The sequence below is a fragment of the Fringilla coelebs genome (assembly GCF_963513975.1).
Source record: "Fringilla coelebs genome assembly, chromosome: 34".
Lineage (NCBI taxonomy): Eukaryota > Metazoa > Chordata > Aves > Passeriformes > Fringillidae > Fringilla > Fringilla coelebs.
In genome coordinates this window covers 971,144-989,078 of record NC_140060.1, presented here as the reverse complement: position 1 = coordinate 989,078, position 17,935 = coordinate 971,144, and the positions used below count along the sequence as shown (strand labels likewise).

The following is a 17,935-nucleotide window of genomic DNA, read 5'->3' as shown; positions in this document are numbered from 1 at the left end:
AAATTTGGGGATTTTCAGGTGAATTTGGGGGGAATTTTGGGGGAATTTCGGAGAAATTTGAGGGAATTTTGTGCATTTCCGTGTAAATTTGTGGATTTTTAGGCGAATTTGGGGGAATTTAGGGGAATATTTTGTTAATTTGGGGATTTTCAAGTGAATTTTGGGGGATTGGGGGGAATCTTGGGGGAATTTGGGGTGAATTTTGTGGAATTTCGTGTAAATTTGGGGATTTTCGGGGGAATTTGGGGGGATTTGGGGGATTTTTGGGTGAATTTTGTGGAATTTGGGGTGAATTTGGGGATTTTCGGGTGATTTTGGGGGGATTTGGGGGAATTTCGGGTAAATTTTGGGGAATTTTGTGGGATTTCAAGGCAAATTTGGGGTGAATTTGGGGGGGATTTGGGGGAATTCCGGGCAAATTTGGGGTGAAATTTGTGGATTTTTGGGTAAATTTGGGGATTTTCGGGTGATTTTGGGGTGAATTGGGGGGGGATTTGAGGGAATTTCGGAGAAATTTGAGGGAATTTTGTGGCATTTCGTGTAAATTTGGGGGGATTTGGGAGAATTTGGGGGGAATTTGGGGGAATTCCGGGCGATTTTGGAGTGAATTTTGTGGAATTTGGGGTGAATTTGGGGGATTTTCGGGTAAATTTGAGGGAATTTTGTGGAATTTTGTGTAAATTTGGGGATTTCAAGGCGAATTTGGGGGGAATTTGGGGGATTTTTGGGATTTTTTGGGTGAATTTTGGGGGGATTTGGGGGAATTTCGGAGAAATTTGTGGGAATTTTGTGGAATTAAGTGTAAATTTGGGGATTTTCGGGTGAATTTGGGAGAATTTCGTGTAAATTTGGGGGGATTTGGGGGAATTCCGGGCGATTTTGGGGCGAATTTTGTGGAATTAAGTGTAAATTTGGGGATTTTCGGGTGAATTTGGGGCGAATTTTGTGGAATTTGGGGTGAATTTGGGGGGATCTTGGGGGGAATTGGGGGAATTTGGGGATTTTCGGGTGAATTTGGGGGGATTTGAGGGAATTCCGGGCGATTTTGGGGTGAATTTTGTGGAATTTGGGGAATTCCGGGGGTCCCGTCCCGCCCCTCCCCCCCCGCAGGCCCCGCCCCTCCCCCGCATTCCCCGAATTCCCGGTCCCGGCTCCGCCAATGGCAGCGCGCGGAGGGGGCGGGGCCAAAGCGGGGGGAGGGGCTTGAGGCCACGCCCCCTCTCCTGCAAAAGGGGTCCCGGGGCCCCTCCCCCCCCCAAAAGCCCTCGGGGCGCGAGCGGGGATGGGGGAGGGGCTGGGCTGGGTGAGTGGGGGAGGGGCTGGGGGGGATTTGGGGGGGTCCTGAAGGGATTTGGGGGGTCCTGAGGGGATTTGGGGGGGATTTGGGGGGTCCCGAGGGGATTTTGGGGGGAGTCCCGAAAGAATTTGGGGGGTCCTGAGGGGATTTTGGGAGGAATTTGGGGGGATTTGGGGGGTCCCGATGTGATTTTGGGGGGTCCTGAGAGGATTTGGGGGGTCCCGAGGGCATCTGGGGGGTCCTGAGGGGATTTTGGGGGGGATTTGGGGGGGTCCTGAGGGGATTTGGGGGGTCCTGAGGGGGATTTGGGGGGTCCTGAGGGGATTTTGGGGGGGATTTGGGGGGGTCCTGAGGGGATTTGGGGGGTCCTGAGGGGGATTTGGGGGGTCCTGAGGGGATTTGGGGGGGATTTGGGGGGTCCCGAGGGGATTTGGGGGGGATTTGGGGGGGTCCTGAGGGGATTTGGGGGGTCCTGAGGGGGATTTGGGGGGTCCTGAGGGGATTTGGGGGGGATTTGGGGGGTCCCGAGGGGATTTTGGGGGATCCTGAGGGGATTTGGAGGGGATTTGGGGCACGTTTGGGGGGGATTTGGGGGGTCCTGAGAGAATTTGGGGGGGTCCCGGGGGATTTGGGGGGTCCTGAGAGAATTTGGGGGGGTCCCGGGGGATTTGGGGGGTCCTTAGGGGATTTGGGGGGGATTTTGGGGGGATCCCGAAAGAATTTGGGGGGTCCTGAGGGGGATTTGGGGGGGATTTTGGGAGGTCCTGAGGGGATTTGGGGGGGATTTGGGGGGACCTGAGAGGATTTTGGGGGGTCCCGAGGGGATATTTGGGGGTCCTGAGGGAATTTGAGGGGATTTGGGGAGGATTTGGGGGGTCCTGAAGGGATTTCGGGGGGACTTGGGGGGTTCCCGAGAGGATCTGGGGGATCCTGAGATGATTTTGGGGGGATTTGGGGGGTCCTGAGGGGATTTTGGGGGATCCTGGTGGGATTTGTTGGGATTTGGGGGGTCCTGAGGGGATTTTGGGGGGTCCTGATGGGATTTGGGGGGGGGCCCCGAGAGAATTTGGGGGGTTCTGAGGGGATTTGGGGGGGATTTGAGGGGTCCTGGAGGAATTTTAGGGGTCCTGGGGGGAATCTGGGGGGGATTCGAGGGATTTGGGGGAGAATTTGGGGGGTCCTGATGGGATTTGGGGGGGTCCCGTGGGAATTTGGGGCGACTGAGGGAAATTTGGGGGGTCCCGAGGGGATTTTTGGGGGGATCCTGGGGGCAGTTTTGGGGATTCTGGGGGGGATTTGGGGAATTTTGGGGGGTCCCGAGGGAATTTGAGGGGATTTTGGGGATCCTGGGTGAATTTTAGGGGAATTTGGGGGGGGGGTCCCGTGGGAATTTGGGGTCCTGGAGGAGTTTGGGGGGATCCTGGGAGCAGTTTGGGGAGATCTGGGGGAAATTTTGGGGGGTCTCGAGGGAATTTGGGGAATTTTGGGGGATCCTGGGTGGATTTTGGGGGGGTCCCGAAGGAATTTGGGGGAATTTTGGGGGGTCCCAATGGGTTTTAGGGAGATTTTGGGGGTTCCTGGGTGGATTTAGGGAAATTTTGGGGGGGTCCCGATTGAATTTGGGGGAATTTTGGGGATCCGGGTGGAATTTGGGGAGATTTTGGGGGGTCCTGGCTGCAGTTTTGGGGGGAATTTGGGGTAAATTGGGGAAATTTTGGGGGTCCCTGAGAGAATTTGGGGAGAATTTTGGGGGTCCAGTGGAAATTTGGGAAGATTTGGGGGGGTCTCGAGTGAATTTGGGGAGATTTGGGGGGGGATCCTGAGGAAATTTTGGGTCATTTTGGGGGAATTTGGGGGAATTTTGGGGGTCAAGAGGAGATTTGGGGAGATTTTGGGGGGTCCTGAAGAATTTTGAGGGAATTTCGGGGGAATTTGGGGGAATTTTGGGGGATCCTGGGTGGATTTTGGGGTGTCCTGGAGGGGAATTTGGGAGATTTTGGGGCTTCCTGGAGAATTTTGAGGGAATTTGGGGAAAATTTGGCCGATTTTGGGGGGATCCTGAGCGATTTTGGGGGAATTTTTGGGGGGTTTGGGGAATTTTGGGGAAATTTGAAGGAAATTTCTGGAAATTTGGGGGGAAATTTGGGGGGAATTCTGCGGAAATTTGGGAGAATTTGGGGGGATTTTGGGAAAATTTGGGTGAATTTGAGAAAAATTTGGGGAAATTTTGGGAGAATTTTGGGGATTTGGGAGGAATTCGGGGGAAATTTGGGAATTTTGGGGGAATTTTGAGGGAATGTGGGAATTTTGGGGAAAATTTGGGGGGAATTTGGGAGATTTTGGGGGAATTTTGGGGGGATTTGAGAATTTTGGGGAAAATTTGGGGGGAATTTGGGAATTTTGGGGGGAATTTTGGGGGAAATTTGGGAATTTTGGGGGCAAATTTGGGAAATTTGAGGGAATTTTGGGGGAAATTTGGGAATTTTGAGGGGAAATTTGGGAAATTTGAGGGAATTTGGGGGAAAATTGGGGGGGAATTTGGGAGGAATTTGGAATTTTGAGCGAATTTTAGGGGGATTTGGGAATTTTGGGGGCAAATTTGGGAATTTTGGGGGCAAATTTGGGAATTTTGAGGGAATTTGGGAATTTTGGGAAAAATTTGGGAATTTTGAGGGGAAATTTGGGAATTTTGGGGTAATTTTGAGGGAATTTGGAAATTTTGGGGGCAAATTTGGGAATTTTGAGGGAATTTTGGGGGCAAATTTGGGAAATTTGGGGGAATTTGGGGGGCAATTTGGGAATTTTGGGGGAAATTTCTGGGATTTTGGGAGAATTTTGAAAAAGTCGGAAAATTGGGGGGGGATTTGGGAGAATTTTGTGGAAATTTGGGGGAAATTTTGGGGATTTTGAGTCGATTTGGGGAATTTTGGGGAGAATTTTGGGGCATTTTGAGAAAATTTGGGGAAGATTCTGGGGAATTTTGGGGGGATTTTCGGGATTTGGGTGGAAATTTGGGGAATTTGGGATTTTTGGGGGGAATTTTGGGGGGTTTTGGGTTTGACCTTTGACCTTTGACCCCTCGGACAGGCGGTGCTGGCGCTGGCGGCCATCGGGAGCTGCGGTCAGTCGGGGTCACCGAGGGGTCACCAAGGGTCAGGGGTCACTCAGGGGTCAGGGGTCACTCAGGGGTCACTCAGGGTCACTCAGGGGTCACTCAGGGGTCACTCAGGGGTCACTCAGGGTCACTCAGGGGTCACTCAGAGGTCACTCAGAGGTCACTCAGTGGTCACTCATTGGTCACTCAGGGTCACTCAGGGGTCACTCAGGGGGCACTCAGTGGTCACTCATTGGTCACTCAGGGGTCACTCAGAGGTCACTCAGGGGTCACTCATTGGTCACTCAGTGGTCACTCAGGGGTCACTCAGGGGTCACTCAGGGTCACTCAGGGTCACTCAGGGGTCAGGGGTCACTCATGGTCACTCATGGTCACTCAGGGGTCACTCAGGGTCACTCAGGGGTCACTCAGTGGTCACTCAGTGGTCACTCAGGGTCACTCAGGGGTCACTCAGGGTCACTCAGTGGTCACTCAGGGGTCACTCAGGGGTCACTCAGGGTCACTCAGGGGTCACCCAGGGGTCACTCAGGGTCACTCAGGGGTCACTCAGGGTCACTCAGTGGTCACTCAGGGGTCACTCAGGGTCACTCAGGGTCACTCAGGGGTCACTCAGGGTCACTCAGTGGTCACTCAGGGGTCACTCAGGGGTCACTCAGGGTCACTCAGGGTCACTCAGGGTCACTCAGGGGTCACTCAGGGTCACTCAGGGGTCACTCAGGGTCACTCAGGGTCACTCAGGGTCACTCAGGGGTCACTCAGTGTCACTCAGGGGTCACTCAGGGTCACTCAGGGTCACTCAGGGTCACTCAGGGGTCACTCAGGGTCACCCAGGGGTCACTCAGGGTCACTCATCGGTCACTGCTCTCTCATTGGTCACTCTCTGCTCACTCTGCTCTCTCATTGGTCGCTCTCTGCTCACTCTCTGCCCTCTCATTGGTCGCTCTCTCCTTTCTCCCCCCTCAGGCTCCGCCCTTCCGGCCCCGCCCTTCCTGGAGGAGCCGGCCAATCACAGCGTGCTGCTGGGCGAGGGGGCGGAGCTTCGCTGCCAGGCCCGGGTGGGCGTGGCCGTGCAGTGGTCGAGGGGCGGGCTCATGCTCGGGGCCACGCCCACCCACGCCCACCCTCGCTACCGATTGGTCGGAGACCCCACCAAAGGTGGGCGGGGCTTAAACGGGGTGGGGGTGTAAATGGGCGTGGCTAAAGGGGTAAGATATGTGGGCGGGGCTAAAGGGGCAAAGAGGGGCGGGGCTAAAGGGGTGTGGCCTTAAATGGGGCGTGGTTAAAGGGGTGGGGAACAAGGGGTGTGGCTAAAGGGGCGTGGCTAAAGACGCATAATAAATAGGTGTGGCTAAAGGGGCGTGGCTAAAGACGCATAATAAATGGGTGTGACTAAAGGGGCGGGGCTTAAGATGCATAATAAATGGGTGTGGCTAAAGGGGTGGGGCTAACGTGTGGTGTAGCAAAAGGGGGCGTGGTCAACCAGGTGGAGCACAAAGGGGCGTGGCTAAAATGGGTGGAGCTAAAAGAGGGTGTGGTCTAGGAGGTGGGTGTATCAAGGGGCGTGGTTAAAGGGGTGGGGCAAAAAGGGGCGTGGCTAAAGGGCCGTTTTTGGGGCCATCTTGGGGTTTTAGAATTTGGGATTTTGGGGAATTTTGGGCACTTTGGGGGAATTTGGAGGGTGGGGGAGGGGAGGATTTGGGGGCTGAAATTTGGGGTTAATTTGGGGAGATTTTGGGAGGAGATTTTGGGGTTGGTTTGGGGGAAATTTGGAGTCAATTTTTTGGTGATTTCGGCAGATTTTGGGGTTCATTTTGGAGTTGATTTTGGGGCAATTTGGGGATTTTTTGGGCACTTTTGGGCTGATTTTGGGACAATTTTGGGGTCAGATTTTGGCCAATTTTGAGTCGATTTGAGACGATTTTGGGGGCTGAATTTGAGGTGATTTGGGGCAATTTTGGGGTTGATTTTGGGGTGATTTTGGGACAATTTTGGCGTCGATTTCGAGTCGATTCGAAACAATTTTGTGGCAATTTGGGGCAATTTTGGGAGGAGATTTTGGGGTTGGTTTGGGGGAAAATTTGAGTAAATTTTGGGGTGATTTCAGCAGATTTTGGGGCTCATTTTGGAGTTGATTTTGGGGTGAGCTTGGGATTTTTTGGGGCAAATTTGGGGCATTTTTGGGATGATTTAGGGACAACTTTGGGGTCGGATTTTTGGCCAATTTTGGGGTCGATTCGAGACGATTTTGGGGGCTGATTTTGAGGTGATTTGAGGCAATTTTGGGGTTGATTTTGGGGTGATTTTGGGATAATTTGGGGCACTTTTGGGGTTCATTTTGGAGTTGATTTTGGGGCAATTTTGGGATTTTTTGGGGCATTTTTGGGGTGATTTTGGGACAATTTTGGGGTCGATTTCGAGTCGATTCAAGACGATTTTGGGGGTTGATTTTGGGGCGATTTGGGGCAATTTTGGAGTTGATTTTGGGACGATTTTGGGATTATTTGGGGCATTTTGGGGTGAATTTCGGACAATTTTGGGTCGGATTTTTGGCCAATTTTGGGGTCAATTTGAGTCGATTTTGGGGCAATTTCGGGGTTGATTTTGGGGATCATTTTGGGGTCGGTTTTGGGCCCATTTCCCTCCAATTTGGGTCAATGGAGTGGGCGTGGCCAGAGTGGGTGTGGCCCCCACGGTGAGTGGGCGTGGCCTGATGTGGGCGTGGCCCAGGTGAGCACCACCTGCGGATCCGCCCGGTGACGCTCGAGGACGACGACGTCTTCACCTGCCAGGCGGGGGAGGGGAACGGGACCAGAGCGTCCCGGCCGGCGCTGCTGAGCGTACTGGGTAAACTGGGAGAGACTGGGAGGGACTGGGAGGGAACTGGGAGGGACTGGGAGGGACTGGGAGGGAACTGGGAGGGGACTGGGAGGGACTGGGAGGGACTGGGAGGGAACTGGGAGGGGACTGGGAGGGACTAGGAGGGATTGGGACGGACTGGGACGGACTGGGAGGGAACTGGGACAAACTGGGAGGGACTGGGAGGGACTGGGAGGGAACTGGGATGGAATGGGATCAAACTGGGAGAGACTGGGAGGGAACTGGGAGGGAACTGGGAGGGAACTGGGACAAACTGGGAGGGACTGGGACGGACTGGGAGGGACTGGGATGGAACTGGGAGGGACTGGGATGGACTGGGATGGACTGAAAGGGACTGGGAGGGGACTGGGAGGAAACTGGGAGGGACTGGGAGGGAACTGGGATGGACTGGAAGGGACTGGGAGGGGACTGGGAGGAAACTGGGAGGGACTGGGAGGGGGTTTGGGGTTACTGGTGTGTACTGGGAGGGGATTGGGAGGGACTGGGACGAACTGGGACGGGACTGGGACTGGTCCCCAGTATCTGCCCCAAAATCCCCCCAAAGCTGCTCAGGGGCCTCCCAGTCCCTCCCAGTATAAACCAGTAACCTCCCAGTTCTTCCCCAGTTCCATCCCAGTCCCTCCCAGTCCCTCCCAGTCCCTCCCAGTCCTTCCCAGTTCCCTCCCAGTTCCCTCCCAGTCCATCCCAGTTCCATCCCAGTCCCTCCCAGTCCCTCCCAGTCCCTCCCAGTTCCCTCCCAGTTCCCTCCCAGTCACTCCCAGTCTCTCCCAGTCCCTCCCAGTTCCCCCCAGCTGGAGCTGCTGGAGGGGGCGGAGCTCCCACTGGTGGGCGGGGCCGAGGTTCAGGTTCGCTGCCACGCCCACGACGCTCGCCCCGCCCCCACCCTGGAGCTGCGCCTGGGTGAGACCTCGGGGCCAATTTGGGGCAAATTCGGGCGATTTTGGGGCAATTCTGGCCAATTTTCGGGGGATTTTGGGGCATTTCCGTCGGTTTTGGGGCGATTTGGGGCAATTTGGGGGCATTTGGGGCGATTTTGAGTCGATTTGGGGCGATTTTTCTGCCGCTTTGGCGTCCGTTTTGGGGCATTTCGGGAGAATTTGAGGTGATTTTCGGGAATTTTGGGTCCGCTTTGGACGATTTTGTGGAGAGGTTCTGCGTCGATTTCAGGAGATTTGGGGGAGATTTGCGGAATTTCGGGACAAATTCAGGAATTCCGGGGGATTTGGGGTCGATTTGGGGCCGTTTTTGGGGTTGATTTGTGACGATTTCGGAGCGGCTTCGGTGGCGTGAACTTGAGGAGATTTTGGGGGCGATTTTGGGTTCGTTTCAGGTGATTTTGGGTCATTTTCAGGCTGATTTGGGGGGGGATTTTCACCAATTTTGAAGGTCTGGGGCTGATTTTGGGGCTATTTTGGGCTGATTTCCGGCGATTTCCGTCGACCTTTTCTGATTTTTGGTCGATTTTTTTTTTTTTTTCCCATTTGGGGCAGATTTGGGGCAAATTTTTTATTACTTTGGTCATTTTCTGCTGGTTTTGGGGTAATTTAGGCCCAATTTGGGATCATTCAGGTGATTTGGGCTGATTTGGGCTGATTTTGAGGTGATTTTGGCACGTTTGGGAGGATTTTGGTGCATTTTGGGGTAATTTTGAATTGAATTTGCAGGAACTTTTATTCTTTCAGCTGATTTTTGCTGATTCTGGGGTGATTTGGTTGATTTTGGGGTGATTTGGGGGGAATTTGGGGTGACTTTGGGGTGATTTTGGGGGGGTTGTGGGATTTTTACAGATTTTTGCTGATTTTTGCTGACTTTGGGCTCCTTTGGGGTGATTTTTGCTGATTTTGGGTGATTTTGCTGATTTTTGATTGATTTTTGCTGATTTTTGGGCTGATTTGGGGAAATTTTTGCTGACTTCTGGTCATTTTGGGTCATTTTGGGTGATTTTGGGAGGAATTTGGGTGATTTTGGAGGGTTTTGAGGGGATTTTGGGTGGATTTTGGGCGGATTTTGGGTGATTTTGGGTCATTTGGGGAGATTTTGGGGGGATTTTTGCTGATTTTGGGGTGACCTTGGGAGATTTTTGCTGATTTTTGCTGATTGTGGGGTGACTTTGGGTGATTTTTGGCTGATTTGGGGTCATTTTGGGGCGATTTTTGCTGATTTTGGGGTGATTTGGGGTGATTTTTGCTGATTTTTGCTGATTTGGGGCTCATTTTTGCTGATTTTCATGTGATTTTGGGTGATTTTGGGGTAATTTGGGGAGGATTTGGGGGTGATTTTTGCTGACTTTGGGTGATTTTTGCTGATTTTGGGTGATTTTTGCTGATTTTTTGCTGATTTTTGCTGATTTTTGCTGATTTTTGCTGATTTATGGCTGATTTTGGGGCGATTTTTGCCAATTTTGGGGTGACTTTGGGTGATTTTTGCCGATTTTTGCTGATTTTTGCTGATTTTGGGTGATTTTTGGTGATTTATGGCTGATTTTGGGGCAATTTTTGCCGATTTTGGGGTGACCTTGGGAGATTTTTGCTGATTTTTGCTGATTGTGGGGTGACTTTGGGTGATTTTGGGCTCATTTTGGGTGATTTTTGCTGATTTTGGGGTGATTTTGCTGATTTTGGGGTGATTATTCGTGATTTGGGGTGATTTTGGGAGTTTTGGGGGTGATTTTGGGCTTATTTTGGGCTCATTTTGGGAGATTTTGGGCTGATTTTGGGGCGATTTTTGCCAATTTTGGGGTGACTTTGGGTGATTTTTTCTGATTTTGGATGATTTTTGCCAATTTTGGGCGATTTTTGGTGATTTTTGGCTGATTTTGGGGCGATTTTTGCCGGTTTTGGGGTGATTTTTGCCGATTTTTGCCGATTTTTGCTGATTTTTGCTGATTTTGTGGTTCCTGGCCCCAGGGGAGGAGCCCCTGCCCGACGTCTCCTCCCGGGTGTTCGAGGGGTCCCACCCCAAACTGAGCTCCAGCGAGGCCACGGCCAGGTGAGCACCAGTACAAACCAGTATAGACCAGTTTGAACCAGTTTAAACCGGTTTAAACCAGTAGGGACCAGTAGGAACCAGTATAAATCACTAGAAACCATTTAAAACCAGTAGGGACCAGTTTAAACCAACCTGGGAGAGCCCAATCCAGTCCCAGTCCCTCCCCAGTGCCCTCCCAGTATAAACCAGTATAAACCAGTAACCTCCTAGTCCCCCCCAGTCCATCCCAAATCCCTCTCACTCCCCTCCCAGTATAAACCAGTCCAAACCAGTCAGCCCAGTTCCCATCCCAGTATATCCCAGTTCCCTCCCAGTTCCCTCCCAGTCCATCCCAATTTATCCCAGTATCCCCCAGTCCCCCCCAGTGACCCGCAATTCCTTCCCAGTATAAACCAGTAACATCCCAGTTTGCTCCCAGTCCATCCCAGTTCCCTCCCAGTTTATCCCAGTCCCTCCTAGTAAGCCCTGGCCCCCTCCCAGTCCCTCCCAGTATAAACCAGTAACCTCCCAGGTCCCTCCCAGTCCCCTCCCAGTCCCTCCCAGTCCCCTCCCAGTCCATCCCAGTCCCCCCCAGTCCCTCCCAGTCCCTCCCACTCCCATCCCAGTCCATTCCCAGTCCCATTCCCAGTCCCTCCCAGTCCCCCCATTCCCCTCCCAGTCCCTCCCAGTCCCTCCCAGTCCCTCCCAGTCCCTCCCAGTCCCCCCCATTCCCCTCCCAGTCCCTCCCAGTCCCCCCCATTCCCCTCCCAGTCCCTCCCAGTCCCCCCCATTCCCCTCCCAGTCCCTCCCAGTCCCATCCCAGTCCCCCTATTCCCATTCCCATTCCATCCCAGTCCCCTCCCAGTCCTCCCCAGTTCCCTCCCAGTAACCCCAGTCCCTCCCAGTCCCTCCCAGTCCATCCCAGTCCCTCCCAGTCCCTCCCAGTCCCTCCCAGTCCCCCCCACTCTCATCCCAGTCCCCCCCACTCCCATTCCCAGTCCCTCCCAGTAACCCCAGTATCCCCAGGCTCACTCCACTCCCGGCTCTCCACGGGCTCCTCCTGCTCTGCTCGGCCTCCAACGCCGCGGGGGCGGCTCCGGCCACGGCCGGGCTGCGGCTGGACATCGCCGGTGAGTCACTGACATCCCATAATAACCACCCAAAAACCCCAAATCCACCCCAAAACTGCGGCTGGACATCGCTGGTGAGTGATGGACATCCCATAATATCCACCCCAAAAACCCCAAAAACCCCCAAATCCACCCCAAACTGCGGCTGGACATCGCTGGTGAGTCACGGACATCCCATAATATCCACCCCAAAAACCCCAAAAACCCCAAATCCACCCCAAAACTGCGGCTGGACATCGCTGGTGAGTCACGGACATCCCATAATAACCCTCAAAATACCCCCCAAAAACCCCAAATCCACCCCAAACTGCGGCTGGACATCGCCGGTGAGTCACTGACATCCCATAATAACCCCCCAAAAAAACCCAAAATCCACCCAAAACCCCCCAAATTCACCCAAAAAAACCCCCAAAAAACGCAAAATTCACCCAAAACTGCAGCTGGACATCGCCGGTGAGTCACTGACATCCCATAATAACCCTCAAAATACCCAAATTCACCCAAAAAATCCCAAATTTCTCCTAAAATACCCCAAAACTGTCCTCAAATACCCCAAAAAACACCAAAATTCACCCAAAATATCCCCAAATTCACCCAAAAACCCCAAATTCACCCCAAAGCTGCGGCTGGACATCGCTGGTGAGTCACTGACATCCCATAATAACCCTCAAAAAACCCCAAAAACCCCCAAATCCACCCAAAACTGCGGCTGGACATCGCCGGTGAGTCACTGACATCCCATAATAACCACCCAAAAAACCCAAAATCCACCCCAAAAACCCCAAATTCACCCAAAAAAAACCAAAAATGTCCTCAAATACCCCAAAAAAAACCCCAAAATCCACCCAAAAAACCCCAAAAATTCACCCCAAACTGCGGCTGGACATCGCCGGTGAGTGATGGACATCCCATAATAACCCCCCAAAAAACCCAAAATCCATCCAAAAACCCCAAAAAAACCCCAATTTCACCCAAAAACCCCCCAAAATTCACCCAAAATTCACCCCAAAAACCCCAAAATTCACCCAAAAACCCCGAAATTCACCCAGGAAAACCCAAAAAAACCCCAAAATTCACCCAAAACCCCAAAATCCACCCAAACTGCGGCTGGACATCGCCGGTGAGTCACGGACATCCCTTAATAACCCTCAAAAAACCCCAAAAAACCCAAAATTCACCCCAAAAATGCCCAAGTTCTCCTAAAATACCCCAAAAATGTCCTCAAATAACCCAAAAAATCCCAAAATTCACCCAAAAAACTCCAAAATTCACCCAAAACCCCCAAAATCCACCCAAAGCTGCGGCTGGGCATGGCCGGTGAGTCACGGGCATCCCATAATAACCCCCAAAAAACCCCAAATTCCACCCCAAAAAACCACCAAAATTCACCCAAAACCCCCAAATTCACCCCAAGCTGCGGCTGGACATCGCCAGTGAGTGACAGACATCCCATAATATCCCCAAAAAACCCCAAAATCCACCCAAAAACCCCAAAATTCACCCAAAAAGTCCGAAATCCACCCAAAAAACCCCAAATTCACCCCAAAAACCCCAAAATTCCCCCAAAAATGTCCTCAAATAACCCAAAAACCCCAAAATTCACCCCAAAAAACCCCAAAATCCACCCAAACTGCGGCTGGACATCGCCGGTGAGTCACTGACATCCCATAATAACCACCCAAAAAACCCAAAATCCACCCCAAAAACCCCAAATTCACCCAAAAAAACCCAAAAATGTCCTGAAATACCCCAAAAAAACCCCAAAATCCACCCAAAAAACCCCAAATCCACCCCAAAACTGCGGCTGGACATCGCCGGTGAGTGATGGACATCCCATAATAACCCCCAAAAAAAACCCAAAATCCACCCAAAAAACCCCAAAATCCACCCAAAAAGTCCGAAATCCACCCAAAAAACCCCAAATTCACCCCAAAAACCCCAAAATTCCCCCAAAAATGTCCTCAAATAACCCAAAAACACCAAAATCCACCCCAAACTGCGGCTGGACATCGCCGGTGAGTGACAGACATCCCATAATATCCCCAAAAAACCCCAAAATCCACCCAAAAACCCCAAAATCCACCCAAAAAGTCCGAAATCCACCCAAAAAACCCCAAATTCACCCCAAAAACCCCAAAATTCCCCCAAAAATGTCCTCAAATAACCCAAAAACCCCAAAATTCACTCCAAAAAACCCCAAAATCCACCCCAAACTGCGGCTGGACATCGCCGGTGAGTCATTGACATCCCATAATATCCCCCCAAAAAACCCAAAATCCACCCAAAAACCCCAAAAAACCCCGAAATCCACCCAAAAAACCCCAAAATTCACCCCAAAACTGCGGCTGGACGTCGCCGGTGAGTCACAGGCATCCCATAATATCCCCCAAAAACCCCCAAAACCCCAAAATTCACCCAAAAACCCCCAAAATTCACCCAAAAAAACCCCAAAAACCCCAAATTCCACCAAAAAACCCCCAAACTTCACCCAAAACCCCCAAAATCCCCCCAAAGCTGCGGCTGGACATCGCCGGTGAGTCACTGACATCCCATAATATCCCCCAAAAAACCCAAAATCCACCCGAAAACCCCAAAAAACCCCAAAATTCACCCAAAGCTGCGGCTGGACATCGCCGGTGAGTGACTGACATCCCATAATAACTACCCAAAACCCCAAAATCCACCCAAAAAAGTCCCAAAGTTCCCCTAAAATACCCCAAAAATGTCCTAAATAACCCCAAAAAAATCCTCCAAAATTCACCCAAAATTCACTCAAAAATAACCAAAACCCCCCCAAAATTCACCCCAAATCCACCCCAAATTCACCCAAAATTCGCCCCAAAAACCCCCAAATTCACCCAAAATTCACCCCAAACCCCACAAATTTCACCAAAAAAACCCAAAATTCACCCCAAATTCACCCCAAAATCCACCCAGAAACCCCAAAATCCACCCCAAAACCCCAAAATTCACCCAAAAATCAACCAAAACCCCCAAATTCACCCCAAATTCACCCAAAAATCAACCAAAAACCCCCAAATTCACCCCAAACTGTGGCTGGACATCCCATAATATCCCCCAAAATGTCCCAAAAACCCCAAAACCCCCAAAATGCCCCAAAATTCCCAAAATGTCCCGAACGTTTCCCAGCTCTGCCCTGAGCTCCGCCCACAACTCCCGCCAAAGCTGCTCCAGTCCAAACCAGTACAAACCAGTACAAACCAGTAACATCCCAGTTCAGTCCCCAGTTCCATCCCAGTCCATCCCAGTTTATCCCAGTCCCTCCCAGTCCCTCCCAGTTTATCCCAGTCCGCTACCACTCCCTCCCAGTACAAACCAGTCCCTCCCAGTTCCATCCTAGTCTCCCCCAGTGACCCTGATTCCCCTCCCGGTTCCCTCCCAGTACAAACCAGTAGCATCCCACTCCCTCCCAGTCCATCCCAGTATAAACCAGTAACATCCCAGTTCACTCCCAGTCCCTTCCCAGTCCCTCCCAGTTTATCCCAGTCCGCTACCACTCCCTCCCAGTACAAACCAGTCCCCCCCAGTCCCTCCCAGGCCCCCCCAGTTCCCTCCCAGTCCATCCCAGACCCCCCCAGTTCCCTCCCAGTCCCCCCCAGTGACCTCCAGTCCATCCCAGTCCATCCCAGTTCCTCCAGTCCCCTCCCAGTTCAATCCCAGTTCCCTCCCAGTACAAACCAGTCCCATCCCAGTTTATCCCAGTCCCATCCCAGTCCCCCCCAGTTTGCTCCCAGTTCCCTCCCAGTCCTTCCCAGTCCATCCCAGTCCCCTCCCAGTCCATCCCAGTCCCTCCCAGTCCATCCCAGTCCATCCCAGTCCCTCCCAGTTCCATCCCAGTCCATCCCAGTCCATCCCAGTCCCTCCCAGTCCCCTCCCAGTCCATCCCAGTCCATCCCAGTTCCATCCCAGTCCATCCCAGTCCCTCCCAGTTCCATCCCAGTCCATCCCAGTCCCTCCCAGTCCCCCCCAGTGACCCCCGCTCCCCTCCCAGTCCCTCCCAGTGCTCCCAGTATCGAGGGGCTGCCCCCACTGGTCCGGGCGGGGGAGGAGCTGCAGCTGCTCTGCCTGAGCAGGGGGGGGCGCCCTGCGCCCAGTCTGCACTGGGACAAGGTACTGGGGGAACTGGGAGTACTGGGAGGGACTGGGGGGGACTGGGAATGGACTGGGAGGGAGTGGGAGGGACTGGGAGGGACTGGGATGGACTGGGAGGGACTGGGATGGGACTGGGAGGGGACTGGGAGGGAACTGGGGGGGACTGGGAGGGGACTGGGAGCAAACTGGGGGGGACTGGGATGGACTGGGATGGACTGGGATAAACTGGGATGGGACTGGTTTGTACTGGGAGGGAACTGGGAGGGAACTGGGAGGGACTGGGAGGGACTGGAAGGGGATTGGGGGGAACTGGGAGCGACTGGGGGGGACTGGGAGGGACTGGGAGGGGACTGAGAGGAACTGGGATGGACTGGGATGGACTGGGAGGGACTGGGAGGGAACTGGGATGGACTGGGATGGGACGGGTTTGTACTGGGAGGGAATGGGAGAGACTGGGATGGTACTGGGAGGGACTGGGATGTACTGGGATGGATTGGGAGAGACTGGGAGGGACTGGGAGGGAACTGGGAGCAAACTGGGGGGGACTGGGATGGGACTGGTTTGTACTGGGAGGGAACTGGGAGGGACTGGGATGGACTGGGATGGAACTGGGAGGGACTGGGATGGACTGGGATGGGACTGGGGTAAACTGGGATGGGACTGGTTTGTGCTGGGAGGGACTGGGAGGGGACTGGGAGGGATTGGGAGGGACTGGGATGGACTGGGATGGACTGGGAGGGACTGGGAGGGGATTGGGATGTTGCTAGTTTATACTGGGATGGACTGGGAGGGAACTGGGAGGGAACTGGGATGGACTGGGAGGGAACTGGGAGCAAACTGGGGGGGATTGGGAGGGACTGGGATGGACTGGGATGGACTGGGAGGGACTGGGATGGACTGGGAGGGAACTGGGATGGACTGGGAGGGACTGGGATGGACTGGGAGGGACTGGGAGCGACTGGGAGGGGACTGGGATGGACTGGGAGGGACTGGGATGTGCTGGGATGGAACTGGGAGGGACTGGGAGGGGACTGGGAGGGACTGGGAGGGATTTGGATCATACTGGGATTTACTGGGAGGCACTGCGATCATAGTGGGAGGCACTGGGAGTTACTGGGATCAATCTGGGAGTTACTGGGATTTACTGGGAGTAACTGGAATCAAACTGGGAGTTACTGGGAGGCGCTGGGATCATACTGGGAGCGCACTGGGAGAGCACTGGGATCAATCTGGGATTTACTGGGAGGAACTGGAATCAAACTGGGAGGAACTGGGAGGCACTGGGAGGAACTGGAATTAAACTGGGAGGCACTGGGAGGCACTGGAATCAAACTGGGAGTTACTGGGAGGCACTGGAATCAAACTGGGAGGTCACTGGGACCATACTGGGAATTACTGGGAGGCGCTGCGATCATACTGGGAGGCACGGGGAGTTACTGGGATCAATCTGGGAGTTACTGGGAGGCACTGGAATCAAACTGGGAGGCACTGGGAGATACTGGGATCAAACTGGGACCATGCTGGGAGGTACTGGGAGGTACTGGAAACAAACTGGGATTTACTGGGAGGCACTGGAATCAAACTGGGAGTTACTGGGAGGCACTGGAATCAAACTGGGAGGTCACTGGGACCATACTGGGAGTTAATGGGAGGCACTGGGATCAAACTGGGATCATACTGGGATTTACTGGGAGGGACTGGAATCAAACTGGGAGTTACTGGGAGGCGCTGGGATCATACTGGGAGGGACTGGGATCATACTGGGAGGGACTGAGAGGCACTGGGATCATACTGGGAGGCACTGGGATCATACTGGGAGTTACTGGGAGGCACAGGGATCATACTGGGAGGGACTGGGATCAAACTGGAAGGGACTGGGATCATACTGGGAGGGACTGGGAGGGACTGGGATCATACTGGGAGGGACTGGGATGGAACTGGGAGGCACTGGGACCATACTGGGAGGCACTGGGATCATACTGGGACCATACTGGGAGGGACTGGGACCATACAGGGAGTTACTGGGAGGGACTGGGGCCATACTGGGAGGAACTGGGATCGAACTGGGAGTTACTGGGAGCCCTTTGTGGGCGTGGCCTCACATAAACCCCACCCCTTTCACTGACCCCGCCCCTTTCCATCCTCCCTTGGCCCCGCCCCCTCAGGACGGGCTCCCCCTGGCGGGGGCGTGGTCAGAGGACGAAGGGGGCGTGGCCAGGACGCGGCTCGTGTTCCGCCCCGCCCCCGAGGACGATGGCGCCACCCTGCGGTGCCGGGCCGTGACGTCACTTCCGGGGGGCGGGGCCAGCGCCAGCGTGAAACTGCGAGTGGCGTGTGAGGAACTGGGAGGGACTGGGATAAACTGGGAGGGACTGGGAGGGACTGGGAGGGAACTGGGATAAACTGGGAGGGGACTGGGAGGGACTGGGAGGGGCT

The 17,935-nt window shown here is 53.6% G+C and overlaps 1 protein-coding gene across 2 annotated transcripts in view; it reads right to left on the bottom strand.

Annotated features, from left to right (window-relative positions):
* Positions 1 to 17,935, bottom strand: part of SCN1B (sodium voltage-gated channel beta subunit 1) — a 130,073-nt gene that overhangs the window by 2,900 nt on the left and 109,238 nt on the right. Inside the window, exon 8 of one of the 2 annotated variants that reach the window (XR_014616874.1) lies at positions 4,652 to 4,673. The exons of the other annotated variant lie outside the window; for it this stretch is intronic. The gene's annotated coding sequence lies outside the window, so the exon portion shown is untranslated. Of the gene's footprint in view, positions 1 to 4,651; positions 4,674 to 17,935 lie in introns of those variants that run through there. 2 annotated transcript variants of the gene reach the window in all.